The sequence below is a fragment of the Brienomyrus brachyistius genome, chromosome 23 (genome assembly GCF_023856365.1).
Source record: "Brienomyrus brachyistius isolate T26 chromosome 23, BBRACH_0.4, whole genome shotgun sequence".
Classification (NCBI taxonomy): domain Eukaryota; kingdom Metazoa; phylum Chordata; class Actinopteri; order Osteoglossiformes; family Mormyridae; genus Brienomyrus; species Brienomyrus brachyistius.
In genome coordinates, this window is record NC_064555.1 from 21758679 (window position 1) to 21777487 (window position 18809).

Genomic DNA, 18809 nt, shown 5'->3' on the forward strand with positions numbered 1-18809 from the left:
TTAATATATAAGAAATATGGACGAAAACCTTAATTGCCTTTATATGAATGTGATAATTTTTGCTTGATCATCATTTCATGTCCTACAAAATGTTACATTGTTTACCAAGTTCTTTATATTTTCTCATTATATTACATTTTTGCATGGAAATCTTACATTAGTTGCTGTCATTAAATCATTTTCTTAAAAATCGTTGACTCTTTCTGCATCTGTGAAGCTTTTAATTGCATGAAAATTTACAATAAAAATTATAAGCTTACAGAAGTACAAACTTCTGTTAGATATAATGTTTAAAAAAGTTAAAAATTAGACTCTAAACTACTAAAAAGTATTAACTAAATTATAATAAAACATTCTTAATAAAAATGAATAACTATACTTAATAAAACGCCAAAAAGTGATTGTAAAGTGATTGAAAGACAGGGGGTACCTTTGCGGTGAATGACATGTCTAAGCATTGGGGGAAGACAGGGAGACCCTACTGTATCTCCAGCCACAGGCTGAGCAGTGAGATACGCCCCACCCCCACTCTTATGTTCTGATGCAAAAGGGAAAGGAAAACAAGAGATTAAATTAATCAGCTGGCCGAATTCCCAGGGACGTTCTTCCCTACGTCACACAGGTCGTGCCGGTGTGTTTCTTCTGCTACTCTGTAAAACCATCTGATTGACCTTATGACTTACTAAGCAATATATCTGTGGTTAGGTGACCCAAAATTCTGCAATGACATGAAACAGCATGTTGGTTCATTACTTAAATAATAAAAGGTGACTTTTAACAAAGTGCAACCAGGTAGAGGACAATTTATTACACGCGATACATGCTGAAACTATGTTGGATCGATAGCGTGTGAGAAAGAGAGAATCCCTGGGTGCAATATGTCATCGTTTTAATGAAATATAGATTTAAGACTATTAAAAAAACTTGCTCGCTTTGGGTGAATTGCCCACTTTTAGGTGATAAACAAAGTCATCTGTTAGAGTTCAGAAAAAATCAATAACAGGCCACGACCAGTGTGTGCTACCAAAATGTGAATACAGTTATACCTGAGACCACATAATAAATCAAAGCAGAACTAAACCACTTTCAATAATTGAAAAGAGTGCCACAGATGCACCTGTTATTTAAACTGCAAAAAGCCAGTGGTCTTCCAAACATTTGCCATACCGATATGGAATATCAATGCCCTTTGCCCTTTATTATGTCTATGTCTATGCCCTTTTATACTATATTTATGTATCTATTTCCTTTAAGGCAAATATGTGTATTATAAAACTGACCTGAAGTAAAATTAATAGATGAGTTTAGATAGAAACAGTAGGTGTTGTAATGATTGATGTATTCCAAACTATCGACTGGTCCATCCACCCATCCATCACCCATCCATCCATCCATCCATCCATTAACAACTTAGTCTTGTGAGGCTCTTCTAAGGGCTTTTCTAAATTAAGCTAATAATAATAATAATAATAATAATAATAATAGCAGAATTATAGCACAGTAGGGTTATACAGGTAGAATAGACTGAATAGTACAGTAGTAATAGTATAGTATAGTATAGTATGGTATAGCATAGTACAGTGTTTTACCTTTTTCCCTCCAAGCAGTCAGACAATTCCTGTCTTTAATGTCTTTGAAAGTGTTATTGGAGCTACTGCTGCCCCCTACAGGGCCACATGTTCCAAAACCAACATGCTATAAAAGACTGCCATGAGACAAATTCCACATGACAGAAACGGGCAGAAAATGGGACTCAGAGGCACCAAGAATATGTAAGTCCTGTTATTTAGTGGTGCGTTAATGGGCACTTTGAGGCTGGCTGAATGACCCATAAAAGTATGTTCGATGGTTAAGTGGATCTAATAGCCCAGTAAAAGCTGGCCAAGTGGCCGTGTCAGTGACAATGGCAACATAGCATTTTAATAGCTGACACGCTCCTCGTTCGGTTGACATGTGCCTTAGATGTTGTTTTTCTCCAATGTGTTCTATGAAACAAAAAAACATACAGTTATATGTACATGTTGCCGAAGCCCAGGTTGTCTTGAGATAACCTACTTGAAAGTTGAAATAACTCACAGTGAGACAGAAGAGGGGAAAGGGTTTTCTGTTTCAGTAATCACTCTGAAACAGTCGGACTCATTATAAGCGTGAAAATGCCATACTGTGCCAATAAACTGGAATAAAGCAGCTCGGTGAATTGCACTACAATAGCCAATTAAATCAACTGTAATGCAGTTAAGACTTACCTTAGCCCTATTGCCTAGGAAAAATCAGAGAAACAAGCTACACTGAGATTTCGACAGTTTACTTTTCTTTTATGAAATTTTCGCTTCCTTAGCGGCTTTACAAGGGCAGTCGGATCATTTGAATTTTTTGACATTTTTATAGTCTACATTTTATTTGAATGGCCCGGTGAATTGAACATATATTTAAAGGTTGCAGATAAAGACCGGAACTGATCATACAGAGACAGTCAGATGGAGAGAGTAAAGATCAGCTCGGTTAATTAAGGCTACACACACACAGGGTAAACGCTAAAAAGCCGTCCTTTCGTAACCCTGGGTAAAAGGTTAAGGAAAGAAAGGCCGGGGACCATGGTTTTGTCAACTGTATGGCTCTGCGAAGATGTTCAAATGACAGCACACACTATCATTACTTACATCCCAGGCACTGCTAAACTTTTTTTGAATAGCTACCTTATGACACTTATGACCTTATGACTCTCTGCACACCACAGTAAAGTTCTGCTTACCTCCATCCATCCATCCATTTTCTAAAACTGCTTAATCCCAAGTGGGGTTGCAGGGGGGGACTGGAGCCCATTCCAGGAACAACGGACACAGGTGGGAACCTGCAAACCTGCATGCTTACCTTTACAATAAATTATAAATAATGGGAAAAAAATTGCATTGACCAGAAAAACTGCAGGTGTCCTATGTGAACAAGAAAGGTAATGACACACACTGTAAGATATCACTGGAAAAATATCAATTACTGTGTACATTTGTTCGTGGCATTTTGATTTGTAGAATTATCTTAAAAAAAAAACATTTTGTTTGTTAAAATGTTATGCATCGTATTCCTTTTCTCAGCATAATCTGTTTTTCCACAGTTGGTAGACAATTTGCAGTTTCAAAATATATCCTGGATTTAAAAATGTGCTTCATTAAGTACACCATCATTACGATCAATAGAGGCCATTACTTCATATGGCTTGTATGCTGCCAAACAAAAAAACTAATTCCATGTCACAAAGTAATTATATGCGCTGAAATGACGTGTGCATGACAATCCAATTGTGTGCTTCCAAATGCCATTTGGTACTAAATAATCTTAATATGCACAAAAGAGAAATGTGATGGCATGAAAATAGCATGCGATGCACTGTGGTATTTTGGCATAATGCCGGATGCGAAACAGGACATGTGTACTGGTGAGGAGGCAAAAAAGAAAATTAAAAGTTTACAAAACTTTTATTAAGGTGCTTAATTGTCAGGGCATTTAGTGACTTAAAAAACAATAGTTTTTGTCCTCTTTTTAAAGACTTAATTAAAATAATATGGCACCTAATATATCATAAAGTAGCAGTCATCCAAGGACAGGATAAATATTCCCTGGTTCTAAAATCAAAGATAATTAAGTGGAATCCAGCCCAGAGTGCATGGCGTTTGTAAATCTATAATGAAAAAAGCAGCCTGGATACTGCATTAAAATATCCATCCATTCTTTTTCTGAAACCACTTCACCTATTCAGGGTCACAGGGGCCTGGGCACAAGGCAGAGAACAACCCAGGATGGGGCGCCATCCCATCGCAGTGCACACTCACACACCATTCACTCACACATGCATACTTACTATATGGTAACTCCCATTAACCTCAGCATGTTTTTGGACAATGGGGGGAAACCGGAGCACCCAGAGGAACCCCCACGGCGACACGGGGGTAACGTGCAAACTACACTCAGACAGAGACTCGAACCCAGGTCCCAGAGGTGTGATACAACAGTGCTAACCACTGCACCACCATGCTACCCCACTGCATTAAAATATGTACAGCAAAATTAGAATAACTTTACAGTGAAATTTACAGAAAAACCAACCCTCAGGGGATATAGCATTAAACACGCTACTACAACAAATCACTTAGTCGTGTGATTGTCTTGTATACTTCTGAGCCGAAACAGACCAAAGAATGACAGATAAACCCTTGCTTAAATTAAAGAAGTCAAATACACGCTGTTGAATGAATCAAAAATTCATGAGTTTATGAACTCATGATTAAAAGAGTACCTTCTGTGTCATCTGTAAATTAAGTTGATAACACACACTGTGATGAAATAGGCAATACACAAACAAAAAAAAGCTGCAGGAATAATAATGTGGCTCTTGGAGAGGTGATAACCTTTTAGCTGATTATTTCAATTAGGGTACACAGCTGGAGGAAGAAATTCATTCAGCATTTAATTTATTTATTTTGCCAGCCTAGGTGAGGAGAATTGACTAACAATAGAGCTGGCAAGCTAACGGGTTAGATCTGTAGAGGAATCATCCTTGTACAGGGTTCTCAGGATGACTGTGACCTCTGTGCCTTTGCTTGGTGCTTAACTTGGCTTTTTAAAATGATGTAAATTCCCATCCATCCATCCATCCATCCATTTATCTATTGTGATATTCGTGTAGTCTTGTGGTTTTTGTCTATTATCTATTTATGACACCGTCTGGGATTAATGGGCATTTTGTATTTTTATGTGTGTGCTTTTCTTTTCATGCATGTACATGACAATAAAAGGAATCTGTTCTGATCATAAATGTGATCTGATCAGTCTGCATGCTCTCCCTGTGTTGTGTGAGTTTCCTCTCACAGCCTAAAAGCGCACGGCTATGTAATGATCGTGACTTTCATGCTTCTTTTGGGTGGTTGACTTGGTGGTTTAAAATGACTGAAATGCAGTGTTATGACAAGTCTGCCTGTGCTGATTATTTTTAAATTACTGAAAGTGACAAACTACAAAAGAGAACCTTTACTCGGTACCTGAATCTGTCCGATGCTTATTGGTAACAGTTTAATGCTCCAGGCAATACACTTATGACAAATGAAAGAGAAAAGCCCTTCTGCTAACAGGCAATGTCATAAGGTTAAATAAGTTTCAGTTCTGTGATTACTGAGGCTCACACCAGGTCATTATAAGAATATTTAGTCATAAAGTGGCAGGTATAGGGTATAGATTATTAGATGTTCAAGAATTTACAAGAAATTTGTCCCCCGACTTGAAGAATATTTGGAAAACTTTGAGAGTTTTTATGAATAATGACACTTGTAGACAGCTCCAAGTGTACCTCCACGTACGTCACATTCAATGCAGGGCCTGAATCAAAGGGCAGTTCCTGCCATCTCTCCTGAACTTCCTACGCTCCACATAAAGGAACATTCTGAAAAATGGAAACAACCAAAGCTGCAGGATTGTATTTATGACAGGTTTGAACGTTCTTTGTAATTGAGTATGAAATCCCTTGAGTTAGTGAATAGCCTGAAACTCCAAACTTATTCATCTGCATTGTGCACTGATATTACATTTCAAATCCCTTGTCAATGACTTTTGAGCATATTTCTATACATTGATTCCTACTTGAGCAATTAGCTACATTTTTTGCGAGTCATCACATCCATATTTCTATCCTATGCTAATTTATAGTTTCTAAGATTCACTACATCAGTCATTAAATTAGGCATTTTCAAAGAGAGAATTAAGAGGATTAATTTCATTTGCTCATACTCCTATTCTACGTCCAATCAACTATGGAAGCTTTAAATCTCAGAGAAGTTTTGTTTCTTTGTATAAAAAAAAATCAGGCCAACTGGGACAAGTAGCAAAACTAATAGAGTCCCATAGACATGGCATTTTAAGTATGTGTGAAAAAAAAAATCCAAATTAAGTTACAAATTAAATAACAAATTATGTTATTGACAAACTAAGAACAACTGTCCAACTGCTGAAAACCTGTCAACAAGAATGACAATGATGTACCCAACAGAGTGATCCAAGGTTTTTCTCTGATACACGAATGCATATTTGTCATTGTCAAAGCAGTGGTTGCCAAACAGTCGGTTACGATCGACAGGTTGATTTTTTATGACATCCCAAGTGGGATTGACCCTCATTCACCCCCCACCCCCCGTCATATTTTAACTGGTAGCTCCCCAAATAATTTTCTTTTTATAAAAGTAGCTCTCATTTCAAATAAGGATGAAGACTGTTGCTTTGAAGTATTTAAGTTGGAAGTCTTACTGAGATCAGATCCCAGGTTTGAACCAAAGTTAAGCTTCTCATTGTTGCATAGCTACATTACGGGATTGTACACAGCAATGACCCGGTGGCTCTGTGGTGTCTGTCTGTCTGTCTATCTATCTTTCTGTCTGTCTGTCGGTCTGTCTGTCTGTCGTGATATTTGTACTGTATTGTTATATTTATCTATTATGTGATGAATGACATTTTTTTTTTTTAATGTTTGTTTTCTGTATCTAAATGGCAATAAATAAATCTGTTCTGATCAAAAATTATCATCTTATCAGATGCATATTCGCCCCAAGCTCCCTATTACCTAAAGACACACAGTTAGGATAACCAGTGTCTCTAATTTGCCCTTCATCCACGTGCCCTGTATCCCATCCGGGACCCAACTTTGTCCCTCATGCTGTCTTGCAAAATTTTTGCTATGGGCCATTCTTCAATTACGGATATTCTATGCATCTGAGAGTGAAAAGACCGAATGCTTCTAAATGAACTATTGTTGAAGCAGAGGATCAGGTTGAGCTTATGAAGGTAGAGGACAGTGTGTCAGGCACACCCTGAACCCCAGCCTCCCCTTAAACAGTTTGCCCACATTCTTTGCGCTTCATTAGCTCCAACAACCAATCCATCCTGCAGCAGCCCACATGGATGTGGTAGAACCAAGGACGGCAGCATTGAGAGAGCCATGCTCTGCAGAATGGCGCAGCCAAGCATGAAATCACCTCTCTTCAGCTTTAAGGGCTTACATGGGTTTTTAATGATGAGTCTGTATCTTTTATATGCCAAATATACTCAATGACTCCATTCTTTTCAATGAATATTTAAAGATATGGGGGATGATGAAACGGTAATAAGATTAATGGGATGTGCAAAGCTTGGTTCAGAGCATTTGCTCACTATAAATTAAGGCCAAATCTACCTTTTAAAAATGCTCCCTGCTCTCCAGAAGAATCAGATTACACATCTCGGAAAAGTGAATCACCAGAGGATTTGTTTGCTGGCTTTGATCTGGATAAGCTGCTGCTGTGGTATCTTATAAAAGCTACAGTAATCATTGTACAACATTTTGTAGCCTAACTGTCAAAATTAGCTGTTTTAACAACCTTCAGTCGGATCGAATTATTGTGAATTCTGGGGTCCAATGACAAAGATGTCTGAAGTAAAACATATTAGAACTGGCATTAAAATCCAGGGTTGGATTGACCTTGGATGTTGACAACTTTGCCCATCACATGGCATAGTGCAGCTGGGACCTCCCGTTATTGAAAGGAAATCAGAATGTAGAAAGACACACCCTAGTTCTGTTCACCCAAAGGAAGTTCCAATATATGTTTACGGTCGACCCCCATTCCTGCGGTTTCTGTAACCATGGTTTCAGTTATTCAAAGTATACAAGTTTACAGAGAGATGAGACGTCATGGCTCCAGTTTTACAAAGTACACAGAATAAAAGGCATATAGAATTATTTATGGTTTACCTCGGTCCAAAAGAAACCTGTAAAATTCCAGAAATAAACGGTTCATAAGAGTCAAACCCCATGCCAAGCGAGTTCAGGCTATGACACAGTGAAATCCACCAACCCAATCATGCCCAATATCACTCTTCTCCCTTTGTCCAGTCCTCCCTGCAGAACTCTCATCCAGTCTGCACCTACAGTAGCATTCTCCCTGATTGCATTTGTTGCCACGTTATTGCAGTGTATGGGTTATAGAAATGTAATAAAAAGCATGGTTGTCATTGTTCCGACATCCCTTGATACATGATATTTTTTTCATTGCTCTATGTTCTTTTGAGAATTATGTCAAAATGTCAGAATCCCATTCATTCAAGAGTACAGTACTGTACGGTACTGTATAATGTACAATGTACTTTCTATCATGGGTAACACTGTACTTCAGGGGGAACCAATGTAGTAGTACATGCTTACTTAATGCATTGATTAACCAATAACTATGATCCCATGTTCACTCATCAATAATCAATCATTACGGTTCACATATTTATTGCAGGAACTATATTAGTTCATGATTTGTTCTAGAGTAATAAATGAGTAAGTTCTTTGTGTCCCCTTAAGTACAATGTTGCCAAATCACGTTATATATGGGGCTGGCAGATGGTTCTTTATTATCTGCAATTTTGGCTATTGTGGTCTTGGATTGTATCATCTGCGGATGGAGGGCATTACTGAATTTTCTAATAACAGAAAATTTATTTGCCCAACTAATTTCTTTCCATTTCAAGAATTCCAGACTGCTGTAATTTTACTCGTTGTGTTAAGTTCAATTTTATTTTCCCCTTTCAGATTTTTGGTTATCATTTTATTCATTTGCAGGTTCCAATCATTTTATTTCATCCTGCACATTTTTCAACTCTTTCTGGAATCATCGAAGAAAAAACATTTTAGCACAGCATTGGAAGGTGGCTCTTTGGCTTTCTAAGGGCTTTGTGATGAGCTGAGCGGTGATCAGGAATACATTTCCCTAGCTTAGCATAGTGCAGGCTTGCTGATTCCATTCCAGTGCACAAAGCAGGCCAATCCATAAATGTAACTGAAGCGAGGCTTGCAAGAATTTTTAGAATTAATGATGAAGATAACCAATTAAATCCTTAACTGGATTGTTAAATTGAATATGTCTCACTGAATCATTAGCATTCAAACATTTAAAGTGCAGAAGGTTCTTCACTTGACCTGTTTTCTCTACAGAATTTCAGGTTCCGGTGCAGATTCTGGCTGCTTGGAATCCTGACTGCTTATTCCACATGTTATTTGGATTTGTTTCTGGATTTCATGTACTGAGATGGGTTTTAAATGGTCTTGTGGTTAATGCATCTTCACCAACTGTATGTTCTCTAAATACCGCATTGGGCCCAATATAGGACAACCCAGATTATAAGACTACCTCTCACTTTTACAGCAACTATTTTCGAAAAAAAAAAATATGGCATGCTTAATTTAAGATAGCACCTTGTCATTCATTAATGACTGTGATTCTTGTATTTGTTGTTTTTTGCTACTGTATCCAGTTTCCATTCATGAGAAGCAGCAATAACTGTGTCTATCTTTCATTTATTTACTACAGAAAAAAAAAATCTAACCGTTTTGTCTGACACAGTGTACAGTAATCTCTCATCCCTGAGTAAGTAACATTCCTCTAGGGCCCAGTAAAAAGAAAAAAAAAGCTAGAACGTGCTGATTGTCTGGGTACATTTTTCCCATGATATACAAGATCTGAATAATATTATTTCATCGTACAATGGGAGAGGACGACTCCAGAGCAAATTCTATTATTTGCGGACACGAGGAGCATGAAGCAGCAAGTGTGAATGTGGCATCATGTTTCGGAAGGATTTCTCTGCCGCCGAGGTGTTCGCTGATTGTTCCCTTATCGCCGCAGCACAGTCAGCTCACTGTGCCGGGAAGCGGGTGTTTGGCTACGCACGTGATGCATCAGGAAGGGATGTCACGCGATGCGGCTGCTGCCCGGCACGCGGCTGCCGAAATTGCCTTCGCCGTCGACTGTATCTGATGGGACAGAAAGCTGTCTTTTCTCCGCGTGAGTAGTCAAAGGGAACTGTTATGCAAATGTGACCTTCAAGAAAGTTGTATTTTTAGACAGATCTTATCAGGCCGGTCGATAACATATCTGAATTTCTCAGAGTTACGAGTGAGTGCAAAAATTTCCTATTCAGTTTATATTAATGTATCATACAACTAATGTGCTATATACATACATATACATGGCTCCCAGAAAGGCCTTGGTATGTTTGCTTAATTCTGTAAAAATCTCCCAAATGTATTGGCTTCATCAATGACAAGCAACGTTTAACATATTTGTACATAACTTCCACACAGACATTTCCATCTTATTAAGTGTCGTAATTTTTTTTTACTGCTTCGGTTCTGTTCTTGTCATTTTTCTGTTAATGGCTGTTGTAGTCATTGGCTCCCAAAGGGATACTAGACACAAATATTTGGTGTTTTATGTTATTGCAAAGGTGTTACTAATTAAAAAGCACCATGTGTGATTGCTTCTCAATTAACTTTTTAACTCAGAGCATTTCTTTCAGAACTATAATTTGGGTTTCAATTTATTACTACTGAAATGAATGTTTAACTTAAAACTACTGATTATTTGTAATGTGATGCATTTTTTTGTGAGCCAACGAATAAAGTGATGATTTTTGTTATAAAACAAAAAAAATGCAATCATTCTAAACCAATGTTATACCTTTGTTAGAAATAGCACAGCAGATTGGTATATAGTAAAACCTCGGATTGCGAGCATAATTCGTTTTGGAAACGAATATCAAAGCGAATTTTCCCATAAGAAATTATGGAAACTCAGATGATTCATTCTACAATCCAAAATTATTCATATAAAAAGAATTAATACAAAATATAAAGAAAAAATACATAAAGCAAATTAACCTGCGCTTTCCCTTTGAAAAGAATCGTGGATGGTGTGAGGGAGACAAGAGAGGAGAAGAGGAGGGTTATTTTGTAGGACAACTTTCACTATAACTAACGAAATCACTGCTATCTGTTGGCTTATTGGAATCTTTTTCTTTTTGTGCAACTTTAACAAGAAACCTATCCAATGACAACCGCTTTTGTCTCCTTTTCGATTGTGGACATTGCATTGTTGTTAAACAGATTCATCGCTTACACTGCTACACCCTTATTTGAATGGTGCTTTTCTACTAAATTTTGACTATATGAGTGAGGCACGCCGACTGAGACCGAGCATGGGAAATGATTACCCACAATCCCGCAGCGAGAGAGAGAGAAGAACCACCGTGACGCTAGGCAGACAAAGCTTATACATACAGTAATACTCGTATTGCAAGACCTCGCTCATTTATCAAGTTAAAATTAAAAAATTTTGCTCGTCTTTCAAAACACTCCTAAACCAAGTTACTCGCAATCCGAGGTTTTACTGTATATTTAAATTAATGAGATATGTCACACACTGTATGGTTTTCGATTGTCAAAATTTGTCAGGCATTTTTCTGACCATCACTGCCTATTTAATTTCCATTAACCCCTTCTGTCCTGCTGTAGGCTTCTTAAAGTGTTTCTGCCAGTTTTCCTTTTCTAACAGAGACAAAGAAGTTATGATGAAATGAGATTTTAAAAACTATTTTGGGTGAGCTTACCATTTCCTGTAAGTCGCAACCTAATCACAAATAATAATAATAATAAAAAAAAAAAAATTTAATTACTTCTGCAGTACGTGTTAAGGCTGGTTTCGATTCATGTCCATTAGGATGGGAAATGCATAGAAGAACAATCATGTCTTGGGCATCTCCTTGCACTGCTGTGGGTGATTTGACAGTGGAAAGTTTAGGTGCAGAAACCGATTGTCTGGAATGATTTGTCTTAGAGAGGTGGTATTCTTCCATTCAGACAGAGGCCGTCCAGCCTTGTGTCTGTCCCACTGACAGCACTGTCAGGACTCCTTGTCACAGTGCTGCTTAGAGATTGGATCAGTGCACCTCCATGCTTCTTAGGTGTACTGTGAACACCAGAGGGTTGACCACAGGAGGTTAATCAAACGCCCTGCCCTCAGTGAAGCTGATTCTCTTTCACCTTGACTTACATATCTGATAATACTCTGCCCATACAATCAAAATAGCTATTTAGCATTTAACTTTTTCTCGTTGTCTTTGCTTGATTCAGTTACATATTTATAGGAATACTTCTGGCATTAGCAGAGCAGAACAGCTGCATGGTGTGCCTGAACCTAGCTCAGACCTTCACCAGTGAAGATGTTTCTCTACCATTTAATCATTCAGCTTTTGGCTCAATATTCCAGTTTCCTGCCTCTGAAAGATATGCTTCCTTTGGCAGTATCCTTTTGTCTTGTTCCTGTTGCTGTTATTCTAAACTGGGGCGGGGGGGTCATGGCAGCACTGCTACTCCTTGTCCTGCCCTCCACATGTGTCTGTTTGTGTGAATTTCACTCCCTTCAGTCATTAAAACTTTCTCTTCTTATTCTGTGTGGAATTTGCATTAGAACATAACACATAATTTGCATAACAGCTTGTTTATTATGTAGCTCAAGAGCAGATGACACGGTATAAAAAATGATACATATATTTTTTTAACAGATGGATTTTCACGTTGGAGACATGGCTTGCAAAGAGAAAAACATTTTATGTCATTTTCAAACTTTCTTATGTTCAATTGCTATTACAGTGCAGTGCTGTGGGAGAGTTATCTATATGTTTTGCACCGAGTTGCAATAGTTGATGCAATAGAAAGTCTTTACTAATCTAATCCGCTAATCTTCAGCCCTAGAGACTTTCAGATACTTTTGTTTCCAGGTCCATCTGGCAGCAATGAGATCAGCAGTGGAAAGATAATGTGGAATATAATGAAATTTGAAAATTTATTATCCTTCTCTGACTTGCAAATAAATGTCCATGTTTGTTTAGATTGTAATATTCATACTATGCTACTATGCAAAATACTGCATGTGGTCATGAGGTTCACCACGGGGCATCAAACAGAATTACGTCTAAGTATCAGAATGTTTGTCTCTAGGTTGTATGTATATATATATCCCCGCGACCCAGTAGGATAAGCGGTCTTGGAAAAATGGATGGATGGATGTATATATATATATATATCCAATCAAAACTAATATCATCAGTCCAGGGTACCTACATCTTAGATTGATTTCAGCTGCTCATTCATCAACAAGACTTCTGAAGCAGAAAGAAAATCATCCAATGTTCTTGACTTAAAAGTAAGCCAGTCGTGTATATGGGCAACTATAATTGTTTTTTTTTCCTTTCTTATTGTTTTCCTTTGCTTCCAGGCTTCTTTTTCATTTCATCTGTAATGTGAAGACCGTGAGCACGAGTAGCAGGACACAGTTCCTTTATGCCAGACTCATATTCAGATAGATTTGCACCTCCAACCACAATACTAAATATAAGCAATCCTACTTCAAAAAAAAAAAAAAAACTTTCCATAATCCATGTTGATTGTTTTTTTCTTAACAATAGATCTGTTAACAAAAATACCTGACACTTTCCTAATATGCTTTCTAGTGGGTGTTTCTAATCTGCCGTGGCTAGCCTGTTACAGGGTAGCCCTCTTAGGTACTACCGTTCCACATTTATTTCTTGTCTGCCACTTATACACGGGCCATCGAAATCTTTATCACTGAAGCCTTGTGATCACTGAAGATCATTGACATCTTCTGCAGCAAGTTTTTCTTTAAGGGTGTGATGGGGGGGCGGGGGGGGGGGGGGCTCTCCCTCCATTGACTATTGTAGTCTGAATACCCTTTGCCATTCATCCCTCTAATGAGTTCTCTAAGATCCTCTTAAGTCCTCTAAGATCAACATGAAATGCAACTGGTTGAGTGCCTATGACCTACAGTAATCTGCATTTGACAGGGTGATGACCCACAATTTTTGAGTATTTAGTAATGCCACTGGTACTGGCAAATGTTCCATCTAATTTTCAGGCGTTCATCAACAGTGTTCTTCAGCATATGCTGAATGAATTTGCTATCAGATTCCTTGCTGACAGTCTGATCTATTTCCTAGATGAGGATCGTGCAAACGTACATGTCAGTGCTTACCAGAAACATGTTTATGTGAAACTGGGGGAGTGTCTTTCACATTAAATCAGTCTATTTTCTACACGATATATTTCCTCTTGAATAAACAAAGATGGTCCCCAAAAACGTTACAGTTGTATTAGAATGACCTACCTTAACAAAGGAATTCCAATGGTTAGGTTTTGTACATTTCCACAGACATTTTATCTTTAGATTGAGTTCCATCGCAGCCCTTATATATCTGATCTGCTGAAAGTTGTGCAGTGTTTAAATCTGCTTTCATCCTAAAGCGTTCTCATCCTACTAAGCCTTTCACAATGCATTCCGTCGCCTCAGAAATCGGTGTTGGGGCAGCCTTCTCTCAGTCAATTAACAGGTACATTACCAGAACTAAAGAGGTACTGTATGCATAATTCTATTCCCATTATTCTTGCGCAGAGAGATATAATGATATTGGTGGCAAAGATACAGGCACCTTTGTGCTGGCCTCCCTGTCAGTGATCTAAGATGTCTTGCCAATCGCCTGCCAGGTCCCTGCACCCACTTCCTGGTCCATCCTGGCCACAGTATCATATCGCCCTTGATTTTATTATAGATTTGTCTTTCTCGAAGCACCACATTGTAATACTCACCATGGTGGATCGATTTTCAAAAGACTCTCCTGTACTTCTGCTGCCTTAGATACTCTCAGCATGGGAACTGGCTCAAGTCCTCTTCCGGCAGGTACTCCATCTATATCGGATCTTTGAGGGTCCTGTCACTAACAAAGGGCCCCTTTTAAATCCTGTGTACGCGTGGCATGTCGAGAATCACAGCCAGCTCCCCCATCCGATGCAAAGTAAAACTGGCATGTCGCTCATAGGCTTGAGCAGCCCTGATGCCTATGGATCATGGTCTGCATTTCTTTGTCCTACTACCCCCACTCCAGTGGTCAGAAGCAATGTTTAAATCAGGAACAGACTGATTTAAATGGTTTAGGTAGATTATATACCTTGTCTGTTCAACCCCTACTGTAGGTCAAAGATCCCCAATTTGAGTCCTGGAGGGCAGAGGTCTAACTTAGTCCCTCTTCAAACACACCTGCTAAATGTGGTAATTAGCTTATTAAGATGTGTTTGAGAAGGGAAATCTGCAAACTAATCACTGTCTTGGATTCTGGCTCTCCAGGACTAGAATTGGGTCCTAGAGGTCAAGCCCTTTTCAATGTTTTAGGTTACTAACCTTGTCTGATCCCTCTAGACCTATCAAGAACCAATACCTTGCCATTGATATTGGCTCTGGCTATATGATCCATCACCTGGTGAATCCCTATTGAGTCAGGGCCAATGTCCTGTACTTGGCAGACTAGGGGAAGTATGTCCTCAAGGAATGTTTTTCAGTCACAGCCCAGGACATTCTGAACCTCGATATTGTCAGTGAGTTTGACTGCCAGTGTCCTGGGAAATCAGCTCTCAGGCCTTGTGGTTGACCTCCTCAGGCCTTCTCCAAAGGGTCGACGGGTGTCACTCCTCAGGGAGGTGGGCTATCATTTCACCATCAGCTACAAACTTGGTTCTGGGACTGGGTGTTCCAAGAGGGAATGCAAATCTGCAATATCCAGAGGACCAGCAGCAAGCTATTGTGGGTTTATAGACATCCAGCCACTGAATTTTCCGCTTACAGTGATGCCATCTGTTTGGGTGAAATTAATCAATATAAGTGGATGCTTATTATAATATATATATTTTTTCTTCTTCTTCAAGTCTTAGGCAGATCACCATCTAATTAACGATTGTATATTTATTTCATGAATATAAGATAGTAAACCCCTACAGTCCAAAAACATGCTGAGGCTAATTGGAGTTGCTAAATTGCCCATAGGTGTGCATGTGTGAGTGAATGGTGTGTGAGTGTGCCCTGCGATGGGCTGGCCCCCCATCCTGGGTTGTTCCCTGCCTCGTGCCCATTGCTTCTGGGATAGGCTCCGGACCCCCCGCGACCCAGTAGGATAAGCGGTTTGGAAAATGGATGGATGGACGGATGGATAGTTATGACTATATTTATATTATATTTACACAGATAATTACCTCTGATACTGTAATGCAAGATACTCTAAGGACACATTTGACTCACACCTTATTATATATCTAATAAAGTTTAACGGTAATATAGGTGTGATATTATGCATAGAATTGTTTTTCACTACTACTATTATTATTGTAACATTTTGCATGATGGGCAGTAATAATGTAATAGTGCACTCTTACTTAGTTTTGGGTTAATTACATTATTACATACTGATCACTTATTATTAATCAGTCATAACAGTTCATATGTTTTGGGCAGTTACTATATGTTACGAAATTTGTTCATGATTTGTACTTGAGGGAGTAGCTAAGTTATTTGTACCCCCTGAAACAACATGTTGCAATAATAGAAATAATGAATTATCTATCTATCTATCTATCTATCTATCTATCTATCTATCTATCTATCTATCTATCTATCTATCTATCTATCTATCTATCTATCTATCTATCTAATCTGACTGCCTGAGAGCCAAGAAAATGCGGGACAGTACTTTGCATGGTTTAAGACTAAGGAAATCTTTAGCTTTGCTATAGCACTCACATTCACTGTGAGATGCTCAGTTCTTAGCACAGTTCAAACAATAACCTTCTCACAGATTTGCAGATTTCTTATTGACAAGAAAGTATTTCGCAACAGTGGAGCATATATATATATTGCTGACCCATCTATAGGGAAGCATGTACTGCCATGAAATGTGCATGTACTTGCAGATTGCATCGTCCAGCACGCAGCCATATTGCCAGCCCAAAACTTGTGAACCTGAATATAAAATTACAACTGCTTTAGTAATGGACGTTACTAATGTTTAACCTTGATAAAGTTAAAGGAGAAATACATTAAAATCAGTCACTGAGGCCCAAGGAGGGCTAACGGCCTGTAATTTTCATCTCCTCATTTACGTAGGAGGGTATTGAGTGTATGTATATAATATAAAATAATGTGTTCATATTACTACCTACTATAATACTCATCATTTATTGCTACCCCTCTACCTGTATTCTGCAGTATGTGCAGGATTAAATTCATATTCTGTTCCGGTTTCTAAATATCACAGGCTATTGTGCAGTTTGTCAGCTTGCAGCCTTTCTAACTCTCGCTCTGTATTTTTTGACAGTCTACTAAATGTACATATTCTATGCCAGCTAAACAGATTCCTTCCTGAGATAAATCTGCTTTGGCAAACTGCACTAGAGAGGGGAAAAAAATCAATATACCTGACTCTATATCCTGTTAAATTGTGGCAATATTGTAAAATAGCATTTGCTGGTTTTGTATCAGCATGGTAACAGACCTAAGCTTCATCTTTCACTTTTTTTTATGGTCAGGACAGTAAACCTGTTAACCAGTGCACATTTCAGTTGAAGCTTCCACGTTATCTTCCGATTAATTACTCAATTATTTACATAAACGAAAAAGAACAGCACCAATTTTGCTCATATTCGGCAAACATTCGGAGAGCCACATTTTTGAGCAATAATAAAAAAAATGTAAAAGATGTTAATGAAAAGTAGTGACAATGTAACCTACCTTGTATTGGAGCCGTACCATTTTGCCATATTAGAGCTGACACTGAATTGTGTTGACCATTGAAATTTGAATGTTAGAAAAGAAAATATTTAAGGACGTACTTGAAATGCTCAAACCGCACCTCATATATTAGGAAACAGTTATTTCATCACCTCTCATTTATCGCACATTTCAATAGTTGCTGTACTGCCTGTATGTAGATCACTGAGAGAAAAGAATAGAACTTGATATTGAAGACAGATTTGTCTAAAATCTGTTCGATTTCTGTTTTTGGAATGAAATTTCAGCATTACCGTCTCCTTGATGTAGCACAATTTCTTTATCAATTATTAATCGCATCAGTTTTTTTTTTTTTTGTATCCTGGGAGCATCTTACAAACTAGACAAAGAAACGGATTAAGGACAAAATCGCTTGCTGTTAAGCAACGCACATACATGAATTTCACATTGATTGCGGCCTATCGCTAACTCCTAGGAGATTAGCTGAATTACTCTTTCCTTAATTGAGAGCATCACTTAAGTAGTTCCCTGCACTTCTCCATGAGAGAATTAAAATTTCCATTAACAGGCATGACAGTGGCGCCGGCAGCTCGAGACAGCGTCTGTCTGATTGGTGTCCAAAATGTAATTCTGTAATTGATGATAAAAAATGAGGCTCCCTCAACAGAATGATTGATGCCAATGACTTTGTAATTACAGAGCCAGACAGCTTAGACGTGGCAGACCTGAAAGTGTTTTTTTTTTTCTTTCCGTAGGATATTTCTTGCCATTTGGAAAAATAGTAGGTATTTATCAGTGTACCGTTATACCGCACAGTGCCAATCAGTTATTGATTCCATTTTAGCATAAAAGAACGTGTAGAGGAAAAAAAAAATCACAGGACGCAAACACACCCACAGACTGAACTCTGCATTTACAAAGTAGAGGGGGGATTTGAACCCTGGAAGTTTGAGGAACTGTGACGCCCTGGTGAAATACACACTTCAAAAAATTTTTTTTTTCTTAGATTTACATTAAAAATATATGATTTTAAATATGAGCTTCTATGCATTGTTTGATTGCTTTCTTAAACATGCGAACACAGATCAATCACTGCATGGTTAATTACTCATTTTACCATAATTAATCCTAAGAGAGTTACCTTGGTCTGACCACTTATAAATTTTGTTCCGTATATGCAGTATTTATAACGCTATTGTACTGGCTGTACTCCCATGGGTGTTCTGCTCTGTAAATTCTTTATTCTGTGGAATTATAATAGATTTATTTTTCTTTTCTGTTCTCCATATTGCTTGTGCTCTTCCAGTCCATGGTGCCCTACGCTTTTTGGTGAAGAATATGAAA